Raw genomic sequence first — 26,712 nt, 5'->3', positions numbered from 1 at the left:
GTAGGACGACGAGGATGCGTACTACTTCAGAGTAATGCGTGATCCTGTCTTGGTAGTCATGTTGCTAGACATAAATGAACCTACGAGCTATGGAGAAGCGATGGTGGGCCCATATTCCGACAAATGGTTAGAAGACATGAAATCCGAGATAAATGGATCTTTGAGAAGAAGACGGACGTGGACGGTAATGTTACCGTCTATGAAGCTCGACTTGTGGAAAAGAGTATTTCCACAAGTTCAAGGAGTTGATTACGATGAGATTTTCTCATCCGTAGCGATGCTTAAGTCTGTCGGAATCATGTTAGCATTAGCTGCATTTATGAAATCTGGCAGATGGATGTCAAAACAAGTTTCCTTACCAGTTTTCGTAAGGAAAGGTTGTATGTGATACAATCAGAAAGGTTTTGTCGATCCTAAGGATGCTAAAAGGTATGCTAGCTCCAGCGATCCTTCCATGGACTAAGAGCAAGCATCTCGGAGTCAGAATATACGCTTTGATGGAGTGATCAAAGTTTTTGGGTTTATACAAAGTTTGTTAGAAACTTGTATTTACAATAAAGTGAGTGGGAGCGCTACAACATTTCTGATAAGTATATGTGAATGACATATTGTTGATCCGAAATGATGTAAAATTTCTGGAAAGCATAAAGGGTTGTTTGAAAGGAGTTTTTCAAAGGAAGACCTGGATAAAAGCTGCTTACATATTGGGCATCAAGATCTATAGAGATAGATCAAGACGCCCGATGATACTTTCAAAGAACGCACACCTTGACATGATTTTGAAAGAGTTCAAAATAGATCAGCAAAGAAGGAGTTCTTGGCTGTGTTACAAGGTGTGAGTATTGAGTAAGACTCAAGAACTGACCACAGCAGAAGAGAGAGAAAGGACGAAGGTCGTCCCCTATGCTTCAGACGTAGGCTCTACAGTATGCTATGCTGTGTACCGCACATGAAGTGCTCCTTGCCATGAGTTGGTCAAGGGGTACAATAGTGATCCTTGAATGGATCACATGACAGCGGTCGAACTTATCCTTAGTATCTAGTGGACTAAGGAATTTTCTCGATTATAGAGGTGAAAAGGAGTTTGTCGTAAAGGGTTACGTCGATGCGAACTTTGACACTAATCCGGATGACTCTGAGTAGTAAACCGGATTCGTATAGTAGAGCAGATACTTGAAATGGCTCCAAGTAGCGCGTGGTAGCATCCACAAGATGACATTGATATTCGTAAAGCACACACGGATCTGAAAGGTTCAGACCCGTTGACTAATAACCTCTCTCACAAGCATAACATGATCAAACCAGAACTCATTGAGTGTTAATCACATAGTGATGTTAACTAGATTGTTGACTCTAGTAAACTCTTTGGATGTTGGTCACATGGTGATGTGACCTATGAGTGTTAATCACATGGTGATGTGGACTAGATTATTGACTCTAGTGCAAGTGGGAGACTGTTGGAAATATGCCCTAGAGGCAATAATAAATAGGTTATTATTATATTTCCTTGTTCATGATAATCGTTTATTATCCATGCTAGAATTGTATTGATAGGAAACTCAGATACATGTGTGGATACATAGACAACACCATGTCCCTAGTAAGCCTCTAGTTGACTAGCTCGTTGATCAATAGATGGTTACGGTTTCCTGACCATGGACATTGGATGTCGTTGATGTGATGGACAAGACCCAATCCTAAGCCTAGCACAAGATCGTGTAGTTCGTTTGCTCAGAGCTTTTCTAATGTCAAGTATCAGTTCCTTAGACCATGAGATTGTGCAACTCCCGGATACCGTAGGAATGCTTTGGGTGTACCAAACGTCACAACGTAACTGGGTGACCATAAAGGTGCACTACAGGTATCTCCGAAAGTGTCTGTTGGGTTGGCACGAATCGAGACTGGGATTTGTCACTCCATGTAAACGGAGAGGTATCTCTGGGCCCACTCGGTAGGACATCATCATAATGTGCACAATGTGACCAAGGAGTTGATGACGGGATGATGTGAGTTACGGAACGAGTAAAGAGACTTGCCAGTAACGAGATTGAACAAGGTATAGGGATACGGACGATCGAATCTCGGGCAAGTAACATATCGATAGACAAAGGGAATTGAATACAGGATTGATTGAATCCCCGACATCGTGGTTCATCCGATGAGATCATCGTGGAACATGTGGGAGCCAACATGGGTATCCAGATCCCGCTGTTGGTTATTGACCGGAGAACGTCTCGGTCATGTCTGCATGGTTCCCGAACCCGTAGGGTCTACACACTTAAGGTTCGATGACGCTAGGGTTATAGGGAAAGTATGTACGTGGTTACCGAATGTTGTTCGGAGTCCCGAATGAGATCCCGGACATCACGAGGAGTTCCGGAATGGTCCGGAGGTAAAGATTTATATATGGGAAGTCCTGTTTTGGTCACCGGAAAAGTTTCGGGTGTTATCGGTAATGTACCGGGACCACCGGGAGGGTCCCGGGGGTCCACCAAGTGGGGCCACCAGCCCCAGAAGGCTGCGTGGGCCAAGTGTGGGAGGGGACCAGCCCCAGGTGGGCTGGTGCGCCCCCCCACCAAGGCCCATGTCACATCCTAGTTAGTTCATGCATCAGAGTGTTGCATCATGTCTATATTTCACAGAAACCTGAAATGGGAATGCCAGAAAACCCCCAGCAACCCCCCTGGAACAACTAGGGTTTACTAAATTTTTTTCCAATGAACCTGAAATGCCCTCCATAAATGTTCACCACCTTTGGTCTTGGCTAAAACCTCTGCCAAAAAAGGTATTGCTGTCAATCCCGAACGAGTTCAAGCCATCCTTGACTGGACTCCCCCTGAAACGGTCAAGCAAGTTCGGAGTTTCCTTGGCTTAGCGAGCTACTGCCGTCGCTTCGTCGAGAATTTCTCCAAGGTTGCTAAACCTCTAACCGAACTCCTCAAGAAAGATAAGAAGTTCGAGTGGACCCCACAGTGCGAGTTCAGCTTTCAGGAACTGAAAAGACGCCTGACGTCTGCCCCCGTACTCGTACCACCAGATTTTTCTAAAGACTTTGTTATTTATTGCGACGCCTCGCGACAAGGACTAGGTTGCATACTCATGCAAGACCGTCATGTGATTGCCTACGCTTCCCGACAGTTGCGTCCACATGAGGATAATTATCCCACACATGATCTAGAGCTTGCAGCCGTAGTCCATGCTCTCAAAACATGGCGACATTACCTTCTCGGTAACCGTTGCGAGATTTTCATCGACCATCAGAGTCTGAAATACATTTTCACCCAACCGGATTTGAATCTCAGGCAAAGACGTTGGGTCGAGCTGATCTCAGACTACGACTTAGAAATAACTTACACCCCGGGCAAAGCCAACGTCATGGCTGATGCGCTAAGCCGTAAATCCTATTGTAACAACTTGATGTTACAACAAAGCCAACCACTTCTCCACGAGGAATTCTGTAAGCTTAACCTTCACATTGTTCCTCAAGGATTTCTATCCACCCTGGTGGCGAAACCTACCCTTACGGATCAGATCATTAAAGCTCAGAAGGTAGATCCAGGAATCTCCCGCATTAAGAGAAACATCAAGAAAGGAGTTGCGGATTGTTTCTCCGTTGATGACCAAGGTGTCGTGTTCTTTGGAGACCGCCTAGTGGTTCCTAAGGTGCGCAACCTGAGGCGATTGATCCTTAAAGAAGCTCATGAATCTCCTCTCACCATTCATCCCGGTAGTACTAAAATGTATCAAGACCTACGCCAGAGGTTTTGGTGGACTAGGATGAAGAGAGAAATTGCTCAATTCATTGCTAATTGCGACGTCTGCCGACGTGTTAAAGCAGAGCATCAGCGACCTGCTGGCACCCTTCAGCCTCTGGCTATTCCTGAATGGAAATGGGATAAAATCGGTATGGATCTCATTACTGGGTTCCCCAGGACCAAGAGGGGAAACAATGCTATCTTCGTTGTTGTCGATCGTCTTTCCAAAGTAGCCCACTTCCTACCTGTTTGTGAGAGTATAACCGCTAGCCAGCTAGCAGACTTGTACATCTCCCGAATAGTGTCTCTGCATGGTGTTCCATTGGAAATTAACTCAGACCGTGGAAGTCTCTTCACCTCTCGATTTTGGGAAAGTTTCCAAAATGCTATGGGAACTCGTCTCTCTTTTAGCACCGCCTTTCACCCTCAAACAAGTGGTCAGGTAGAACGAGTTAATCAAATTCTGGAGGATATGCTCCGAGCTTCTGTCATCTCCTTCGGCATGGATTGGGAGAAATGCCTTCCATTCGCCGAGTTCGCTTATAACAATAGTTACCAAGCTAGTTTGGGCAAAGCCCCTTTCGAGGTTCTCTATGGACGAAAATGTCGAACGCCTCTTAACTGGTCAGAGACCGGGGAAAGACAACTCTTTGGCCCGGATATGATTCAGGAAGCAGAAGAGCAGGTTCGCATTATTCGTGAGAAATTGAAAGCAGCCCAATCTCGCCAAAAGAGCCATTATGATCGCAAACATAAGGCTATGACTTTTGAGGTTGACGAGAAGGCTTACCTTCGGGTGACTCCTTTAAAGGGAACCCATCGATTCGGTATCAAAGGCAAATTGGCTCCTCGTTACATTGGAGCCTTTCGCATTCTTGCCAAGCGAGGAGAAGTTGCCTACCAATTGGAACTTCCTCCGCATCTTTCCAAGGTTCATGACGTCTTCCACGTTTCCCAACTCAGGCGTTGCTTCTCGGATCCTATCCGTGGAGTGGACCACGAAACGCTTGATCTCCAAGATAATCTCACATATCGGGAGTATCCCGTTCGAATCCTTGATCAAGCCGAGCGTACCACTCGACGCCGAAACATTAAGTTTCTCAAAGTTCAATGGTCACACCATTCCGAGGAAGAAGCTACTTGGGAAAGGGAGGATCGTCTTCGACTTGAGTACCCCACCTTCTTCCCAACGGATCCTAAATCTCGGGACGAGATTCTTTTGAGTGGGGGTGAGTTGTCACATCCTAGTTAGTTCATGCATCAGAGTGTTGCATCATGTCTATATTTCACAGAAACCTGAAATGGGAATGCCAGAAAACCCCCAGCAACCCCCCTGGAACAACTAGGGTTTACTAAATTTTTTTCCAATGAACCTGAAATGCCCTCCATAAATGTTCACCACCTTTGGTCTTGGCTAAAACCTCTGCCAAAAATGGTTTCATATTTTTGGAGGCCATCTTGGATTTTTGCACAAGCCATAAGTATTTGCATTTGGGCATTTTAAATGCTATAAATATTTTTAAATGTCCAAATAATCTTGAAGGTATTTTTAGGCTGTTGGGAATAATCTCAAAGGTGCCTCAGAATATTTTCAGGATTTTTCCAAATGAAATAGTATTTTTACTATTTCAAAACACAGTACAGAAATAAATAAAAAAAAAGAAAAGAACAGAAGGCAGAAAACTTACCTGGCAGCCCACCTGGCGGCCCAGCACTGTGCTGGCCCGCGCCAGTCAGCTGCCTGCTCTCGCCAGAGCAGGCAGAGAGGTGACGCCGGCGAGCGTGAGCTCGCCACGGCGCCAGCAGCTTGCCGCCCCGCCGCGGATGAGCTGGCCGACCTCCCTCGACGCGCCCCGAGCCCCTGGACATTGCCATTCTTCCCCATGGCCTCTCCCTCGCCTTCTCCCTACCATGGCCGACGCCGCCGCAGCCACCTCACCGGAGTAACCGCGGCCACCATCGACCTCGCACCGTACTAACGTGTCCTACAGCACCGCCGTCACCCACTCCTTCGAGCAAGCCGAGCCCCGAGCGCTCGTTTGCCCCGAAGCTCCGTCACCGACCTCGCCTTTGCCGCTCACCGTCGGAGATCCCCTCCGCCGTCGCCACTGCTACAGCTCGTCTCCGACCTCGCCGTCTGCTCCGTCGCAACCGCCGTGAGCATGGCCACCTTTCCATCCTCTCCTCTCTCTCTCTCGAGCTCTGCAGCCACCGCACGAAGTTCACCCGAACGCGCCGCCGCACGAGCTCGTCGCCGACAAGGCTCCGGCCACCCAACGGCCACACCACCGTAGCCATTAGCTTCACCGCAACGCCAGGAACCCGTAGCGCCATCGCATGTCCCTCGCCGTGCTCTCTAGCTACGGTTTCAACCACGCCCGTACTCCGGCAGCCACACGGCTCGTCGCCGGCGTCGATTCCGGCGACCCCGAGCTCCACTACCACCACCAGTCGACGCGGTTCGCCCCCAGCTACACATAGGTACTCTCCGCCGTCCTTTTGGTCGCCGGAGGGGGATCCCGCACTCCACCGCCGCGTCTGGACGTCGCCGGCGGCTAAACGCCGGCGAGTCAACGTGGTTTGACCACGGTTTAACCCCCCCAGGGTCACTGACGAGTGGGGCCCGCCTGCTAACTAATCTGAGTTAGAGTTAAAACTAATCCTAATTAACTAATTACCTAACAGTGACACTGACACAGGGGACCCACACGTCAGGATTGACCTGGACGACCCTGTTGACCTGCTGACGTCACACTGACGTCAGGCTGACGCAGTAAAGCTTTTACTGGAATTATTCTTATATTGGAAATTCCAGAAATTATCACAAACTTCAAAAAATCATAGAAAATAATCTATAGCTCAGAATGAAAAGATTTATATATGAAAAATGATCAGAAAAATCCACTCTATCCATCTGTACTGGTTTCATGCATGATTAAGCAAGTTAACCTACTGTTTTATACAGAACAAGATAAAGCACTAATATGGGCCATTTATGAACTTGGAATTTGAATCTTTGATTCAAATTAGTCCAAACCCTTCTGGCCTTAGTTGCATTAGCCCAATACATCCATTTTGCCATGTCCCATGCATGCATCATATTGTTGCACTTGCTTGACGTTGATTGTGCTTCGATGTGTTCATTGTGGTAGGTCCTGCCTCCGAGGATATTCACGGGTATCCAACTGAAGGACAGTATCCCACCACCACTCTGTCAGGCAAGCAACCCATTGATCATTTCGATACAAACCCATCTTCTCGCTTCTGCTCTCGTTTACTGCATTAAGACAACGCGATTCAAACTGCTGTGTGTTGCGGTAGTTGAACCCACTTTCCTTTGCATGACCTGTCATTGCCACAGTAACTAGATGAAACCCACTAGCATGTGTAGGAGTTGATTGAGCCATGTTGTGTTCCTACAATGCTATGCTTGCTACGCTTAGAGTTGTGTCAGGTCTGGCTCATCAGGGTGATGAGCTAGAGTGAAAGTGCGTGTGTCGGTAATGAGAGTGAAGTGTGGAATACGATTTGGTAAAGGTATCGATGGGAGGCCATGTAGGAGTACATGGTGGGTTGTTTCATTGAGACCGTCCCTAAGAACTGAGATCTGTATGCGTGATTTGAGATTCAGCTACTACCACACATTGGGCCCGAAACCAGTGGACCCCCTCGGCTTCTTGTTCACCCTTGTCCTCTGTCCAGGAGTTGCACGTAGTTTCTGGTGTTTGTAGTAAGCTGGAGGCCGTGGACAGCGCTGACCAAGGGGTGGGCTGTGATGCGGTAGGCTCGTGGCCCGGTGTACCGAGTCGCCCGTTTGGTGACCGGGAACCCTGCACACATCGTTCGGGGCCGTATGTGGAAACCTCGGCCGGACTCCCTGCGGATGGAACCCGAATAGGCGATAAACCTGGACTAGAGACTCGAGTGTTTAGGTAGGCTGTGGCCGACACCCACGTTGGGCTTCCGCTTGAAGGTTGCCGAGTACACGTCGTGTAGCGACGATAAGTGGTGAGAGCGTGTGTGACGAAGTACACCCCTGCAGGGTATGAAACTATTCGAATAGCCGCGTCCGCGGTAAAGGACTACTTGGTCGCTTATGCAGTTCATAGACAAGTAAATGGATACTACTAAAAGCCTCAAGATAAGTGTGAGTACCGCGGATGGCCTCTCGTTGGATGACGAGGGAGGATCCACGGTGGAGTATTGAGATGGTGATTAGTGGACTCGTGTGCGAAAACTATTTCACAAGTGGTGTACCGTAGGATAGCTTAGCCAAGAGTCAAAGCTGGCTTGCTGCAATAACCCCACTACCTCCTTGAGAATGAGCATGTATAGTAGGATCTGTTGTAAGACTTGCTGAGTACCTTTGTACTCATGTTGCTTTAATTACTGTTTTCAGACGACAACACCGCCCCTTCTGACGGGTTCTACGTAGAACTCGACGACGATGAGTGACGCGCCACCCAGGTGGTGATCTAGGCTTGTGAAGGGCCTATGTAGATAGACAGGCTTCGTCAAGCCTTCTTTCTTCTAGTGTCTGTACCCAGACAGTTTGCTTCCGCATGTGCTTGTATGATTGTATGACTTGAGTGTTGGGTCATGCGACCCCTATCTGTATGAACAAGTTATGTAAGGCTCTCCGGAGCCCCTTAAATAAAGTACTTGAGTTGTAGAGTTTTGTTGTGATGCCATGTTGTATTCGCGCATATCGAGCATATTGTGTGTATGTTTGAAATGCTTGGTATGTGTGGGATCCGACAATCTAGTTGTCTATCTTTAGCAGCCTCTCTTATGGGGAAATGCAGTCTGGTGCCTCCTTGAGCCATAGTAGTCCGCTACAGCCCGGTTCACCGGAGTCCTGCTAGCCCAGCACTACTGCTCTGGACACTTGACTGGCCGGCATGTGAGTCATATCGTTCCTGTGTCTGTCCCTTCGGGGAAATGTCACACGGTGACATCCGGAGTCCTGCCTAGCCTGCTACAGCCCGGGTTCCCGGAGTCCTGTTAGCCCAGTGCTTCAGCCCGGATTCACACGCTGCTGACCGACATGTTCGATGTTGATTCATGTATGCCTGTCCCCATACGTTAGTGCCGCTTTGGGTTCACGACTAGCCATGTCGGCCCGGGTTCTCTGTCATATGGATGCTAGCGACATTGTCATATACGTGAGCCAAAAGGCGCAAACGGTCCCGGGCCATGGTAAGGCGACACCCGTGGGAGTACCGTGCGTGAGGCCGCAATGTGATATGAGGTGTTACAGGCTAGATCGGTGTGACTTGGAATCAGGGTCCTGACAGCCCAAGCGCATGGGAGAGTGGGAGGGGGCAAACCCTAGGTCCAGATGGGCCTTAAGGCCCACCCTAGTGGCGCCCCCCCCCTCTCCTCCCCTTGGCCGCCCCCCTTAGATGGGATCTAGGGCTGGCCGCCAGCCCTTGGGGGTGGAAACCCTAGAGGGGGCGCAGCCCCTTCCCCCCTTATATATAGTTGAGGTTTGGGGCTGCCCAAGACACATGAGAACGTCTCTTTTTCGGCGCATCCCTACCCCTCTCCCTCCTCCTCCTCTCCCACGGTGCTTGGCGAAGCCCTGCGGGATTGCCATGCTCCTCCACCACCACCACGCCGTCGTGCTGCTGCTGGATGGAGTCTTCCCCAACCTCTCCCTCTCTCCTTGCTGGATCAAGGCGTGGGAGATGTCACCGGGCTGCACGTGTGTTGAACGCGGAGGCACCGTTCTTCGGTGCTTAGATCGGAATCAACCGCGATCTGAATCGCTACGAGTACGGCTCTTTCATCCGCTTTCTTGCAACGCTTCCGCATCGCGATCTACAATGGTATGTAGATCCACTCCCCTTCCCCTTGTTGCTACAGTACTCCATAGATTGATCTTGGTAATGCGTAGAAAATTTTGAATTTCTGCTACAATCACCAACAGCTGCTTCAACCAATCTAGTTAACGGGCTGTCGGTCTGGTTCTTCCTATTCTGAAAATTGAACATACATGAGGAATCTGTAGACTGTATATTTCAGCTTGCATTCTCTTTTTACATGAAGATAAAAAATGAAGTAAATACTTGTAGGCACTAAGTGTTACCTTGGATTTCTACTCGTAGATCCGAGCGTTTTTTGTGTAGCTAGCAATTTGATTGTGTGAGATTTTGTGGCTGTGCCGGTGAGCCAACCAGCCAGAATTCAGAAACCTGGGTCGTGAAAATGCATGGTTGATTGGTTGTGTACTTACTGTTGGAGCTAAAATGGTCGTAGTTATTCTTGTGCCTTAAGCCCTTAACTCATCACATGCAGTCCTTCTTCACAGTTCGTAAAAAGAAATAATTCACAAATTAGTACTGAGGAAGACATATAATGGTAAGATACGAACAACTAGCTAGCCAGCGGCCAAAGGACTCATTCAGTTACCTGGCTTGTAATCACCCAGCCGCTCCCAAAATTATTCAGTACAAGCCAAAAATCACAATCGTCAGCCCTAACGACAGATGTGGAAGCTACTCTGACTCGTTAAAACTTCTGCAACTACAAACAGAAGCAACACAAAGTGTCTATAAATACAATCGCTAAGGTTAAATAATACATATTGGAAGCTACATGCATTTGAAGGGACACCACTCGTGTCCTTTGGAATTTTAAGCGTGTCCCAAGGAATGTTGCTCATCATTAGCGTCTTCCTAGTGAGGAAACATTAGTTCAGCAAGAAGAAAAGAGCACAAAGAGCTGTGAAAATTCACATCAAAGTAACTTGATCTCACAGGAGAAATTGAACAAGCTAGTTATAAGCATAGTGGCGAGCTCATGAGTGCATTGCCCCATCTGCATGCATCCTATAACAAGTTAATGTTGTGTCATTAAAACTTGGTAGAGTTTAGTAATACTTGGATGGAGAAAACAAATACTCTGCAAGCATACAACTGAAGCAGAATACCTTATCAGACATGAATCTCTTTCAATTTCGCTGGTAAGTTGTAACAATAATATAGTAGCCAAAAGTCAACTCAATCAAGGTAATAGGCATGCTCCCCTCAGAAATACAACCTTAACTCCTAAAAAAAGAAGAAACAACGGTCAGCTTCATGCAAGAAATTCTGAAGAAATGAGACATACTTTCTCAACCTTTGGAAGCAAAGATGCAGAAAAAGGAAAATTACGGAGATACGGAGCTTATGCATGTGGAAGTGCCATCACACAGCTTGCTGGATTCACTCCTTGTCAGATCCAGTGCAGTGCAATGGTATCATTTTGGGGAGGATATCTGATGTTTAATCAACAGATAACACTGAGCTTAAATTAGTTGAGCAAGAGTGTTTGTACTGCAACCTTGTTTTCAATCTCTGATTGAGCATCAAAGTTTAGCCTAGAATTTGTTGTCCAACCATGATGATGCGCCTCTCGCCGCCTCTGTCCATCACATGGTAGTTGCTGAACACAGCAGCTACGTTGGGAGGTTTGACACACAGTGAGAATTCTAACAACAGCACGATCCAACCTTCTCAGCTCCATGCCCTCCCCTCATCAAATTCAGCGAACCTACGCAATGCGACGGCCATGGTGTCCTCTAGTGCAGCTGCCACATTGTTTTATGAAACTGTACACAACCTCCAGCTTAGTCTTATTTGGGCCTTGTCATCAATCATCGATGCCTCTGCTACTGGAAGTGTAGCGGCACAAAAGTAAAAGGGTTGGAACAATCTACCCCAAGCTGAAGGCATCGACCGAGCAAGTTGCACATCCTTGCACTCAGGTTTCATAATCAGCTCTGATGGATTATCTTACCAAATTCACAATCTTGTGAGGGTTTTCAGACTGAGTTAACCATAGTATTTGTTTCAAAAAGTTATTCTATAATAAGCTAACTAATTTGGCTTGTTTGCGATGAACCAACAGCACGGAAAACAGTTAGTCAGTATATATCCTTAATTAGTTTGGTGCTGGTGTGATGACTGCTGAAGTGCAGAGCATGTGCTTAATGGCATGGGGCAGCAATGCTGCTTCCTAGTTGCTGTCAATTGTATGCTCTCCCTTGGGAGGTTTTGCACTAAAACGAGCTCCTGGCGTTGTGTAACTGGATGCGATATTTTGATGCATCATCTACCTACGGATTGCATCATCTAGAACTAATGGTGGCAAGCTGGGTTGCGATGAGCCGATGATGATACAGGAATTACGCAGCCATGTGGTCGGATTGGTGGACTCTCATACAAATTTAAGCCCTCTTTCTGCACTAAGAGCACCATGATTGTTGCCGATTTGGTAGCTGATGCAGGGGAACACTTGCAGGTAAAACTATCCTTAGGCTCCCTGTCGTCAACATCAGGGGGATCTCTGGCTATCAATTCTTCTACTACTACGAATCAGGACCCGAGATTGAGCGCGAGGAACTGGAATACCTGCTTGGAGAGGGGGCCTTGGGAGGCGAGCTCGCCGCAGACGAGGTCGCAGGTGGCAATGTGGGGCACGCCGAGGAGCCGCAAGAGGCGGCCTGCATAGGTGCCCTTGCCCACCCCAGGGCAGCTGAGGAACACCCACTACACGCGCCCCTGTCCTCGACGGGTCCCGTGCTGCCATGCCCGGCCCAGCACCCCACCGCGGGCGGCCCCTTGGCCCATGCTCCTCCCGCCCCCATCGCCTCCACGGACGCCAGGCTCGCCAGCGTGCTGCCGGCGGGCAGGCCAAAGAGATGGTGGTTCAAACTCTAGCTCAACCCTTTTCTTTTTCTGTTTGAGAGAAGTGCTCGTGTCGCTGCTCCTTGCTCTCGGGTGGAAGAGAAGATAGAAGGGGTGGGAGGAGGTTTCTAAAGGCCCATTAGCATTGACGTTTCCCAGGCCCAGACAGGCAACACGTCGTAACACCAGAATTCTTTTGTACCGAAACAATTTTAGTACCACCTCGAAAATAATACTATATACGACTCAAAATGTAAATTCACGGGCAGAAGCGTATTATGATGGTGAACCCAAGGAGTCGATCCGTGCTTTATTATTAGGGAAAGATATATTCCCAAACCACCAAAAGTATCCACAAAAACACTTTTCCACCGCCACAACGTTATGTACCCGTGAGATCCCATCTAGAGGCCTTTTCCGGCATCCTGCCAGAGGGGGATTCAATCACGGAGGGCTTGTACATCAACTCTATCGCCCTTACGATGAAGCATGAGTAGTTTACCTCAGGGTGTGCATTCGGTTTTTTCGGTTTGATTCGGTTCGGTTTATATAGTCTTTATACTTCGGTTTATACAGTTTTATACGTAGATACGGTTTGGTTTCGGTAATAACTATTTAATTTCGGTTCGGTTTCGGTAATAACCAAAATAACCAAAGTTGACGCAAATTTGTATACAAAAAAATTTATTTGGTCACATGCTTTCGTTCATGAGATGTATGTAGGTTAGATTTTCTTGTGAGAAATGTGTACGTAGATTGGGTAATTAGATGACAGCCATGATTTAGCCATATGCATTAGATAGCAGCAAATATGAGAGATTAGGTAGGTGTCGGAGGTCGACATGATTTGGTATTGATTAAATGGCAGTAGATATGATTTATTAAATGAGGGAGGAAGTAGAAAATGGAATGACAGAAAAATCTTGCGCATCCACGCGGCCACGAGCTCTCAACCCAGGCCAATCCTTCTTTTTTTGAGCGATCAACTCCCTTTTTTAGCGATCGACTGCCTAGGATGACATCGCGCGTGGTGGATCGCTAGACAAAGTGGCCGAATGGGCTGGATACTTTGAGCCCAAATAAGCGCATGTGATGTGCCCTGGTTCCGGTTCGTTCGAGCTGTAGAGATTTAGTACCACCTCGCCTATTGAGCTACAGCGGGGTGAGCGGATGGCTATAAAAGAAAGGGTGGTGAAGGGCTCAGCTCATATTCTTGCACACAGACGCGAACTTCGGTTATTTCGGTTTAACCGAACGGTTTTCGGTTTCTAACCGAAAAAACCAAATGCTAAATGTTTTCAAGAATCGAAAACTGAAACTGAAACCGTAACCTAAAAAAACGAAAATTCGGTTCAGTTTGGTTTTTTTGGTTCGGTTTTTGGTTTCCTGTTCGGTTTTGCACACCCTGAAGTTTACAACAGACCTACGGGTCCATAGCTAGTAACTAGATGGCTTCTTCTCTATGTTTGATTCTCAATACCATATTCTCCTCGATGTTCTTGGAGATCTATCCGGTGTAATCTTCTTTTGCGGTGTGTTTGTCGAGATCCGATCAATTATGGATTTATGATCAGCTTGTCTATGAATATTATTTGAATCTTCTCTGAATTCTTTTATACATGATTTGTTATCTTTGTAATTCTTGTCAAACTATCAGTTTGGTTTGGCCAACCAGATTGGTTTTTCTTGCAATGGGAGAAGTGCTTAGCTTTGGGTTCAATCTTGTGGTGTCCTTTCCCAGTGACAGTAGTGGCAGCAAGGCACGTATTGTATTGTTGCCGTCGCGGATAAAAAGATGGGGTTTACATCATATTGCTTGACATTATTCCTCTACGTCATGTCATCTTACTTAATGCATTACTCTGTTCTTCATGAACTTAATAATCTAGATGCAGGAGGAGTCGGTCGATGTGTGGAGTAATAATAGTACATGAAGAATCAATTCGGTCTACTTGACACAGACGTGATGCCTATATTTCGTAATCATTGCCTTAGATATCGTCATAACTTTGCACTTTTCTATCAATTGCTCGACAGTAATTCATTCAGCCACCGTATTATTTGCTATCCTGAGAGAACCCTCTAGTGAAACCTATGCCCTCGGGTCTATTTCCCATCATATAAGTTTCCGATCTACTATTTTGCAATCTTTTACTTTCCGATCTAAAACCAAAAATACCAAAAATATTTACTTTACCTTTTGTTTAGTTTCATCTATCTCTATTAGATCTCACTTTTGCAAGTAACCGTGATGGGATTGACAACCCCTTTATCGCGTTGGGTGCAAGTTGTTTGATTGTTTGTGCATGTATTGGTGATTTGTGCGTTGTCTCCTACTGTATTGATACCTTGGTTCTCAAACTGAGGGAAATACTTATCACTACTTTGCTGCATCACCCTTTTCTCTTCAAGGAAAAAACCAACGCAACCTCAAGAAGTAGCAAGGAGAATTTCTGGCTCCGTTGCCGGGGAGATTTACGCCAAGTCAAGAGTCAAGACTCGTCTCCTGTCAACTTGCCAATTTCTGGCGCCGTTGCCGGGGAGATTGATGCCAAGTCAAGACATACCAAGTACCCATCATAAACTCTCATCTCTTGCATTATATTATTCTCCATTTGCCTCTCGTTTTCCTCTCCCTACTTCTAAAATGATTTTCGAGAAGATCTGCATTTTCTTCGCCCCTCTTCCATTTGTCTTCTTCGTTCGCTTTTGGTTTGCTCGTCTGCTAGATTGGTTTGTTGCCACCATATCTGAAATTGGGGAGGTTATCACTGGAAAGGATAGTAGTAACGATGGGGGAAACTTTGATGCTTCTGCTAATACTAATCCTCATGAAGAATCTACTATCTTGCACACTAAAATACTTCGCATAGGTAGCGGCAATATTATTGGAAAAAGGGTTATTCAAGATTTCTTTACTTGTGTCGGTGCGCTGCCCACGTTAAGTGGATCTATTCTCCATAAAACTAGTAGTCTTGCGGATGGTATATCGTTGCTCGTGGCTGAACTTGAAAGACAATTTGTTCATATGCATCCATCCATACAAAGGATTTTTCTAAAGTTTTCTAATATTGAGCATTCTTCTGTTAAGCGTGCCGCCATTATATTTCTAGCACATGAGTTTAGATTTATTATGAAAGAAGCTAGTGAAATTTTTGCACATTGTAAAGTAGATGGTGGTCCTCCTCCCATAGAGGGAATTCTCTTTAATCAATAGGACATAATGCACTTACGATCTTTAGATCATGTTGCTTCTAATGAAAATTTAAGAAAGAGGGTCCCTACCGATGTTTTAGTTGATAAGATTTCTGAGATTAATGATAATTTTGCTATACAAAACAACAGATTGGGTTTCTCTCTTTGACACAAGCTCATGACTTTTTGCCAAAAGAATGCTTACAATGATGAGTTGGTTATACAATATGAGGGGCCGAAGGAGGAACCAATTCCTCCCGAGCTTGATCTCGGGGATCCTTATCCCATTGAATTTAGCCCTTTTGATTACTTTTGCTTACCACATAGAAAACTTGCTGCTGGACAAAGGGAGTATGCGATGAGTTTTCAAGATTTGCCTCATTATTACTACGATTATACCTAGATCTATTTGTGTTTTTATGCCTAGCAAAGGGCGTTAAACAATAGCGCTTGTTGGGAGGCAACCCAATTTTATTTTTGTTCTTGCCTTTTTTCTTCTGTATTAAATAAATAATTCATCTAGCCTATGGTTAGATGTGGTTTTCTGTTTTAATTAGTGTTTGTGCCAAGTAAGACCTTTGGGATGGCTTACGGTGATAGTTGATTTGATCTTGCTGAAAAACAGAAACTTTTGCGCTCAGGAAAACAATTCTCATTTTTAACAGAAGCCTGATAAAATACTGATTCTTTTTGCAGAAGATTAATAAATAAATTGGTCAGGTTTCCCTAAGTTTTCAGAATTTTTGGAGTTACAGAAGGATTTGAGAGTTACAGATTACTACAGACTGTTTTGTTTTTGACAGATTCTGTTTTCTATGTGTTGTTTGCTTATTTTGATGAATCTATGGGCAGTATTGGGGGGGTATGAACCATGGAAAAGTTGGAATACAGTAGATATTACACCAATATAAATAAAGAATGAGTTCACAACCGTATCAAAAGTGGTGATTTATTTTCTAATACTAACGGAGCTTATGAGATTTTCTGTTGAGTTTTGTGTTGTGAAGTTTTCAATTTTTGGGTAAGGATTTAATGGACTATGGAATAAGGAGTGGCAAGAGCCTAAGCTTGGGGATGCCCAAGGCACCCCAAGGTAATATTCAAGGAAAACCAAGAGCCTAAGCTTGGGGATGCACCGGAAGGCATCCCCTCTTTCGTCTTTGTCTATCGGTAACTTTACTTGAGGCTATATTTTTATTCACCACATGATATGTGTTTTGCTTGGAGCGTCTTGTATGATATGAGTCTTTGCTTTTTAGTTTGCCACAATCATCCTTGCTATACACACCTTTTGAGAGGGACACGCATGAATCGTGATTTATTAGAATACTCTATGTGCTTCACTTATATCTTTTAAGCTAGGCAATTTTGCTCTAGTGCTTCGCCTATATCTTTTTAAAGCACGGTGGTGGCTTTATTTTATAGAAATTTTTTAACTCTCATGCTTCACTTATATTATTTTAAGAGTCTCTAGACAGCATGGTGATTTGCTTTGGTTATAAATTTAGTCCTAATATGATAGGCAACCAAGAGGGATATAATAAGAACTTTCATATAAAGTGCATTGAATACTATGAGAAGTTTGATTCCTTATGATTGTTTTGAGATATAAAGATGGTGATATTAGAGTCATGCTAGTGAGTAGTTGTGAATTGGAGAAATACTTGTGTTAAGGTTTGTGATTCCCATAGTGTCGGTGTCAAAACTGGTGGATCTCGGGTAGGGATTTCCGAACTGTGCGTCTAACGTCGATGGTAACAGGAGACAGGGGACACGATGTTTACCCAGGTTTGGGCCCTCTCTATGGAGGTAATACCCTACTTCCTGCTTGATTGATCTTGATGAATATGAGTATTACAAGATTTGATCTACCACGAGATCGTAATCGCTAAACCCTAGAAGTCTAGCTTGTATGACTATGGTAATGAGTCTCTCCCCTCTGGACTAAGTCCTCCGGTTTATATAGACACCGGGAGGATCTAGGGTTACACAAGGTCAGTTACAAAGAAAGGAATCAACATGTTTGATCGCCAAGCTTGCCTTCCACGCCAAGGAGAGTCCCATCCGGACATGGGTAAAGTCTTCGTTCTTTGTATCTTCAGATCCCATCAGTTCGGCCCATGGCTAACAGGCCGGACGCACGAGGACCCCTTAGTCCAGGACTCCCTTAGTAGCCCCTGAACCTGGCTTCAATGATGAGGTATCCGGCGCGCAGTTTTGTCTTCGGCATTGCAAGGCGGGTTCCTCCTTCCGAACTCCAAGATAGTCTTCGGACGTATTGATCATGTCCGGGCCTGTAACACACACACCACACCCAACCACGGAGAATATAATATTCTATGAGTCCAATCCGCTGACAACTTTTTGCAACATGACATCACGCCCGCCCGGTCATTATTTTAAACCGTTTGTTGGCCTGCCGCCCCGGGTTTTGAGGCGCGGCCTTATTGGCATGTCTTATCCAAGCCAAGATCGTGTCCCCTGATTAAGGGATTCTCACCAACATGGACGTGGGTAACCCAACCATCTCTGGGGTACAACTCCTTGGGAACAGGCAAGTTTTAAGGCCCCGGAGCTGGCGTTAGATACTCACAGCCTTTATAAAGGGGTGCAGGCAAGTCTTTCTCTTTTCCAGGCTTGCTTCTTCCTCAGCCCTTGCTATCTCGAGTTCTAACACCCAAGTTTCGACCGCCACAAGCCTCAATCATGTCCGGATCCAGCCTTCCAGGCCGGTGGATGGCCTCTTTTGTTACAGAGGAGGATATTGCGAAGCTTAGGGCGGCGAGATATCTTACCGCAGAAATTCTCCATCGGCTCCCTGCTGAAGGGCAGGTTATCCCTACCCCCAGATCCGGCAAGAGGGTCGTGTTTGTCTCCCACTTCCTCTGAGGGTTAGGTTTCGCGCTTAATCCCTTTGTTCGCGGGCTCATGTTCTATTACGGGATGGATTTTCACGATCTGGCCCCGAACTCTGTTCTTCTCATCTCAGCGTTCATCGTCACGTGCGAGGCCTTCCTCCGGATCCCTCAACACTTCGGCTTGTGGCTCAAGACCTTCAATGTAAAGCCGCAGGCGATAGAGGGGAAGCAGGCGGAGTGCGGGGGTGCCACAGTGAGTAAACTTAATAGTGCTCTTTGGCTAAAAGGATCTTTCACGGAATCCTCTGACTTATGCCAGCGGGAGTGGTTCTACATCACCGAACCCCGTGGTTCCAAGTGGGCAGTCGCGCCTGTGTTTCGATCCGGCCCTCCGATTCAGCTCGCATCGTGGGTTAATAAGGGGTTGGACTGGGGATCAGTTGATGAGGTGCAGACCCTGCAGAGCCGCATCCGGAGCCTCCTCGAGAGGGACATTGATCTCATCAACGTTATTCAGGTAATGCTGGTTCGTCGGACCTTGTCGTGCCAAAGACGGCCTCTCCGTATGTGGGAGTTTAATCCAGAAGGGCCACGGACACTTCAACACTTCTTCAGCACTACGCACAAAGGGATGTGGAAATTATTTTTCGGGAAACAAAAACTGTGGCCGGATACCACCGAACTTATCGGCCTTTACCGCAACCATCCGGATACCGCGGTAAGCACCTGTCCGCCGAACACCTCTTAGTCAGGTATCCTGTAATAAAACACTGAGCAAACCATCTCTTTCTAGGGCTGGATAAAGAAAGCGGAACGGATCAGGTGTCCAGCTCCCCTTCCCTAAGACTCAGCGGACCCCGTGCTAACAAGGATGCTGGCGCCGGCACTGTACCAGGTGCCGGTGGTGGAGGGCGAGGTGGAGAGCGGGAAGGCCAGAGGTGGCCTTTGTTCCGAAGGTAAATTAGACACCGAGTCCGGAGAAATCAAGGCTTCCCTGCCCGAAGACAGAGGCGAAGGAGTAACAAGCATCCCTTCTCCATATAGGAGGAAAAGGGCCGCCTCCGAAGGTTGGGAGGACCAGGCTCCCAAGAGGGGCAAGATGCCATCGCCGGGCGGCTCGGGATTAGAAGGCGACGCCGTTACACAGCTCCGAGAGGACAAGCCTTCGACCAAATAGTAAGTGAATCCAGGGTGCTTTAACCACATCCCGTTCCTTTCCTGTTACCGAAGTGACATGTAGTACATATATGTATCACAGTTCGGCGCACCGTTTTCCCCAGCAATCCTCTTCCTCGGGAGATCTTCTCCCAGAGATGATGGAAAGCAAGACGCCTCCCCCGGCCTCCTCGCCCAATAAGGCGGACGCCGAAGTGTCATCCCGAAGGGTTTTTCTTGATCAACAAGCGGCGCGAGGGATGAAGAAGGCAAGACCCGAAGGTGGTCCCCCGATCGCCCGGGGTTCGGGGGCCAACAATGAAGGCCCTGGACTATCCAGTATTCGGCCGGTGATGATTCTGGAGACAAGTGAACGGATTCCCTCAAGGGAAGGCCGTGCTCCTACAGTGGATTTCGAAGACCCAGCGGCGCCGGATATGTTGAAGGATATGCTGCGACAAGCATCTGTCTCGGAGGAACAGCGTACCCTGATGGGTATGGTGGTTGAGAGGATTCTTTCCGCGAAGAGCGGATTGAATGAAGCCTTCATGAGCCTGCTAAGAGGCTTCGAGGTTTGTGATGTAATACTTTCAACTGTATTTTATTTGCAAATGCACCTGTGTATAGGTGGTAGCCCCTGAGACTTGGGTTGGCTTCCCATGGGAGGCGATCAGAGGATCAAAAAGAAATGCTCAGGGGATAATCTGGTTAATTTGTAACACAGGTTGTTTCTCCCCTGACGACTGCCCGGACTACAGAGATTGTCGAGCTGCAGCAGAAGCTTGATGTGGCAGGGGATGACCTTGCGTTAATCAATAGGCGTCTTGACGAGTCGCAAGGTATGTATTCGAAGCAGTCATTACACATACGTGTTTGTAATATAAGCATGACGCTGAAAATTGTAGACTGGGATATGTATGGCTGCAGATGGTGCCGCCGCTGTTGAAATTCTTCGGGCGGAGCTAGCTCGGGCCAAGGAGCAGGCCCGGTTTAGTAATGCGGCTGCCGAAAAGGCATCGACCGAGTTAAAGGCCGAACAAGCTGCCCGGCACCAAGACAAGGAGAAAATCTCCACGATGGTGCTCGAACTAAAAAATGCTGCTAGCCGCTATGAATTCCTTGAGAAGGAGAATGAAGCCAAAATGGCTGATCTTGACAAGGCCTTGCGGGAGGCGAAAGAAGCTCGGTCCGCATATAGAGCGGCCCATGAGGAGATCCAGCAAGATGGGGAGATCGCGGCTGGTAAGCCCTTTTTATTACAGACTAAGTTCGGCGATCCGGATTATGCTCAGCTTAACCAAGTGTGGAGTTCTCCAGACGTGTTTTTGGACTTGCCGAAGAGTTCTTCCGATGCGACGCAGTTTTACCAAGCGCAAGAGGGATATGCAACGGAGAAGCTTTTCTGGTCACAGTTTGGTGCATCAAAGCGCCCTCTACTGCTGAATGAACATATGTCCCAATGGGCCGAGCTTCACAGGATATCCGGTGCTGCCATGAAGAACGTCATAATCCGGCTGTGGCCGACTAAGCCTATTCCGAATAGCTACTTCGGCTTGGTGCAGCGGCTTGCTGATGCGGTGCCGCGTATCGAAGTCGTTAAGCGGTCGGCGTGCATTGAAGGTGCACGGATGGCCTTTGCCCGTGTCATGACTTACTGGGGGAAGATGAAGGCCATTGATGTTGCTGCGAAGAGTCCACCCAAGGGCAAGGACCATCACGCAGCGGAGCATTATTTTGTGGATGTCTTAGAGGCAGCCCGCTTGACAGAGGGTCAATGTTCGAAAGACATAATATTCGATTGAAGTGTATGCGAATTGTAGAAGACCATTTTTATAATCAAACTATATTTTAGTTTTGCCTGAAGGCTTTTTTGTTCCTCTTGTGCGGCCATTTGTATATGATCTGAAAGTTTTCCAGTCGTCAGCTTCAGCCCCCTCGTAGGAAGTATGGGGGTGTTCGGAAAAGCATCTGATCACTCTTGACCCAATGTCTTGGTCCGTGAAGGAGGTGTCAATGCGGCGAACCAGGCAATCAGACTATAGGGCGTTGACACTTTCACTTGGCCATTGGATTTTTATGGTGGGTCTACGATATAGCCCCTGGTACGTATGCGGCTTATTCTCATATGATGCGTTTACATATTTGACCGGAAAGAGGTCCTTCGTGTGACACGGAGGGAATCGCGAAAGATTCCAATAAGTCATCGAATGGTTGATCAGCTCTCGCCGCATCATGACAGTCAGTTTTCGGCTTTCTCTACTGATGTGCTTAACCAGGTGAACTGGAAGCAGAATCACAGTAGTTCTCCCTTTACTACCCTAGCCTATAGAGCGGAACGTAGGGTAGCAAGCACAGGAGCCAGGCAACCCAACTTCTGACCCAAGACATGATTCGGAGCTGATGCATATAAGGCCAAAACTCGTGACGCCGAAGTATGCTATAGAGTTGTTCGGTCTTGTCGGCAACTTGGTTGTTCCCATACCGAGCCCCTGGCAAGTTGTGCCGAGGTGTAAGTTTGAAACGACCGTAAGGGCAAAACTCGGTTCAATAGAAAAGAGCAGATTATTTTTACTGGGATCTGAGTGATGTGCCAATCGTTTATATAGATAACAAAGCCACACCCTGGCTATTTTACATGCCAAGGGTCGAGGGCTGAGGATAAAGGCACTCTACAGGCTAGAAATACTGAGTGTGGTCTACAAAAAGTTATTTTGGACCTCCTGTCGCACGTCTGCGTCGCCTTTCCTCGGTTAGGGTACTCCTTGACGGGAATGACTTTTGGATGAGTGTATGAACCCGAACTCCGATAGAGTCCGTGGGTGACCAGCCTTTGAGCCATCTGTAGAGAGGATAGTAAAACTAAAAAAATAAAAGGAAGATGGTTAGAAAAACAAGGGAGTATATGGGAGTACTTGTCGGCCCATCCTTATTGCGCTTCTGTTGATGCCCATGGTATTTTAAGTGCATAATTATGTATGCGCGGTACCGACTTCGCAGGCATATTAGGCGACCAGCGGAAGCTGAATTGCTAGTCCAGTATGGACATTGATCAGTCATGTTGAACAGAGACCGGCGGCGCAATGGCGATGAGGTATGTGGTGAGATGAGGCCGCTTTGTAGTTCGGCTGAGGTATCCGCGGTATGGTCTTCTGTACGGGGGGAGTTTTTCGTGCATTCACCTCTAGGGATGTATGTGACATATACCATGTTTACTGTTTTTTCTTCGGGAGGAAACTGCTTCTGTCCCCCGGTGTTCGGTTGGTGTGTCTCTTCGCCGCCGCTATCGCCTGGCGGCCTCTTCCCCTTGTGTTCGACATTTAACTTGCCGACCTGTTTGAAAACCCAACAGCTTCTGTTGGTGTGATTAGCTGGTTTGTTGGGGTGGCCATGAATCTGGCAGGGCCTATCCAATATCTTGTCTAAATTGGATGGTCCGTCCCTATTTGCTGTGAATGGCTTTTTTCGTTGGCCGGGTCTAGGGCCGATGAATCCAGCATTGACCGCTGTGTCATGTGTTTCCTCGTTGTTATTGCGATGCTTGCTATTGTTGCGTCGTGGCTTCCCATTGCCGTCCCGGACTTCTGAAGTGCCCGGGTCGCTGGCGCTATTGAGTCTACGAGCGAGCCAGCTGTCTTCTCCCGCGCAAAAGCGGGTCATCAGAGCCATAAGGGCTGGCATGGATTTTGGTTTTTCCTGACCAAGGTGGCGGGCAAGCCATTCATCTCGGACGCTGTGTCTGAAGGCCGCTAGGGCTTCTACGTCCGGACAGTCTAAAATTTGGTTCTTTTTAACTAAGAACCTAGTCCAGAGCTTCCTGACGGACTTCCCGGGCTGCTGGACAATGTGACTAAAATCATTGGCATCTGGTGGCCAGCCATATGTACCTTGAAAGTTGTCGCGGAAGGCGTCTTCCGGATCCTCCCAGCTGCCAATCGAGTTTTCAAGCAGACTGTTTAACCAGTGCCGAGCTGGTCCTTTGAGTTTTAACGGGAGGTAATTGACGGCGTGAAGATCATCTCCGCGGGCCATATGGATGTGGAGAAGGAAATCCTCGATCCACATCGCGGGATCTGTTGTTCCATCGTATTATTCAATGTTTACGGGCTTAAACCCTTCTGGGAATTCATGATCCATTACTTCGTCAGTGAAGCAAATGGGGTGTGCGGCACCTCTATATCGGGCCATGACGCGACGTATCTCTAATGGAGCTCGTCTGCGATTTTTGGCCCAGGTGTGACTAGGTTCGTCACGTCCGAACAGATAGCCGTCATCGCGTGTTGAGGTGCGTCCTCGCGATCCATAGATCGATCTGGTATGACCTGCTCTATTGTGCAGGTTCTGCCGAAGGCCATGTGTGTAATCTCGTGCTATTTTATATTTGTTTTCACGCTCCGATGGTGTAGGCTGTCGTTCGTCTTGAATTGCCGCTTCTTCCCGACCACGTGGTGGTCTGTTAGCCGTATTGGGGGAGGGAGGTACAGACTTCGGTGCCTCCTCATCGAACTCAGGTAGCAGTTTGCACTTCGGGTAACACTTGGCTGGGAGTTTGAGGCCGTATTCTTCGGCTGCTAGAACATCAGTCCATCTGTCGTTGAGCAGATCTTGGTCAGCTTGAAGCTGCTGCCGTTTCTTTTTCAGGCTTCTTGCTGTGGCTATGAGCCAACGCTTGAAGCGCTTCTGCTCGAAAGGTTCCTCTGGCATGACGAAATCCTTGTCGCCGAGGCTTGCCTCGTCTTCAGAGAGCGGAAGATAATTGTCGTCCTCCGAGTCGTCATGTGTGGCCTGTTTATCAGGGCTAACTTGCCCGTTTCCTGGTTCCCCCTGTTCGGAAGTCGCCTCAACAGGGTCTTCATCATTTTCGGCATCTTCCGGAGTATTATTTTCTCCGGTGCCAGCATTGTTGTCTTTTGGACGACGTGATTTGGAGCGCCGCCGGGGACGCCAGCGTTTGGACTGTGTCTCTAGAGGTTTATCCTCAACTGTATCTTCTTTGTTGTCGTCATTAGTTTCTTTAGGTGTATCCACCATGTACACATTGTACGAAGAAGTGGCCTTCCAGCATCTAGTAAATGGCGGGTTCTGACCCTGCTCCTCGTAGGCATCGTCGTCTATAACGTCGATGTCTTCGGAGCCATAATCAAGCATGGCGGTTAAGTCCTTGACAGTGGCTATGAAGTGGGTGGCGGGTGGGAAGCAAAATTCTCCATCATCATCCCCTAGTTCGAACCGGACATAGTTCGGCTGTGAGTCCCCCGCCAAGGACAGGTTTTTAATGGGTTTAGCACATCACCGAAGGGCGTGTGCTGGAAGATGTCTGCGACGCTGAATTCGAAGATCGATAACTGATCAATCTCGGCGTCCGCGGATGCCCATGGTTCGGAACTTATAGCTAGAGACGAGTCCGGAGTTCTGGTGTCACGGATATCATGTGAGGTTAAGTCTATGTGCGGCTCCAACGCCACGGAATCTGTAACCTCCGTGGTGGGGTTGAGCTTCCCGTCCTCAGATGGCGCGGTCTGCTCCGGATCTAGGGCCAGAGCAGTTACGGAACCTATCTCCTGGATGCGGTCCAATGACAGATTTAAGTCATGTTCATCGGGGCGACAAGGAGCAGTCGCCGTGGTCTCAAATCCTTCGAATATCAAGTCTCCACAGATGTCCGCGACGTAATTCAAGCCTCCAAATCTGACCTGATGGCCAGGGGCGTAGCTATCGATCTGCTCTAGATGGCCAAGCGAGTTGGCCCGCAGTGCGAAGCCGCCGAACATGAAGATTTGTCAGGGGAGGAAGGTTTCTCCTTGGACAGCATCATTGTTGACGATTGAAGGGGCCATCAAACCTTTTTGGGGACGGCACAGTGGAACTCTCAATTAAAGCACCAATGTCGGTGTCAAAACCGGCGAATCTCGGGTAGGGGGTCCCGAACTGTGCGTCTAAGGTCGATGGTAACAGGAAACAGAGGACACGATGTTTACCCAGGTTTGGGCCCTCTCTATGGAGGTAATACCCTACTTCCTGCTTGATTGATCTTGATGAATATGAGTATTATAAGAGTTGATCTATCACGAGATCGTAATGGCTAAACCCTAGAAGTCTAGCCTGTATGACTATGGTAATGAGTCTCTCCCCTCCGAACTAAGTCCTCCGGTTTATATAGACACCGGGAGGATCTAGGGTTACACAAGGTCGGTTACAAAGAAAGGAATCTACATGTTTGATCGCCAAGCTTGCCTTCCACGCCAAGGAGAGTCCCATCCGGACACGGGTAAAGTCTTCGTTCTTTGTATCTTCACATCCCATCAGTTCGGCCCATGGCTAACAGGCCGGACGCCCGAGGACCCCTTAGTCCAGGACTCCCTCACATAGCATGCACATATGGTGAACCGTTATATAACGAAGTTGGAGCATGAGGTATTTTTTGATTGTGTTCCTTATGAGTGGCGGCCGGGGAGGAGCGATGGTCTTTTCCTACCAATCTATCCCCCTAGGAGCATGCGCGTAGTACTTCGTTTCAATAACTAATAGATTTTTGCAATAAGTATGTGAGTTCTTTATGACTAATGTTGAGTCCATGGATTATACGCACTCTCACCCTTCCACCATTCCTAGCCTCTCTAGTACCGCACAACTTTTGCCGGTACCATAGACCCACCATATACCTTCCTCAAAATAGCCACCATACCTACCTATTATGGCATTTCCATAGCCATTTCGAGATATATTGCCATGTAACTTTCCATCGTTCCGTTTATTATGACACGTTCCATCATTGTCATATTGCTTTGCATGATCATGTAGTTGACATCGTATTTATGGCAACGCCACCATTCGTAATTCTTTCATACATGTCACTCTTGATTCATTGCACATCCCCGTACACCGCCGGAGGCATTCATATAGAGTCATATTTTGTTCTAAGTATCAACTTGTAATTCTTCAATTGTAAGTAAATAATAGTGTGATGATTTTCATTATTAGAGCATTGTCCCATGTGAGGATAAAAAAAGGGGGAGGCCAAAGAAGCCAAACAAATATAAAAAATGAGAAAAAAGAGAGAAGGGGCAATGTAACTAAGTA

General features: G+C 47.3%; 1 long non-coding RNA gene across 1 annotated transcript; it reads right to left on the bottom strand.

The window, feature by feature from the left end:
• Positions 1–9,605: 9,605 nt before the first annotated feature.
• LOC123124507 (uncharacterized) lies at positions 9,606–12,494 on the bottom strand. Its single transcript, XR_006461110.1, has 4 exons — positions 12,152–12,494; positions 10,690–10,807; positions 10,170–10,588; positions 9,606–10,060 (listed from the first exon to the last, which is right to left on the bottom strand). It is a non-coding gene; the product is annotated as an uncharacterized lncRNA (long non-coding RNA).
• Positions 12,495–26,712: the final 14,218 nt, after the last annotated feature.

Source organism: Triticum aestivum, chromosome 5D (genome assembly GCF_018294505.1).
Source record: "Triticum aestivum cultivar Chinese Spring chromosome 5D, IWGSC CS RefSeq v2.1, whole genome shotgun sequence".
In the NCBI taxonomy this organism is placed as follows: Eukaryota; Viridiplantae; Streptophyta; class Magnoliopsida; order Poales; family Poaceae; genus Triticum; species Triticum aestivum.
The sequence above is the reverse complement of the archived record's forward strand: the minus strand, read 5'-3'. Positions and strand labels throughout refer to the sequence as shown.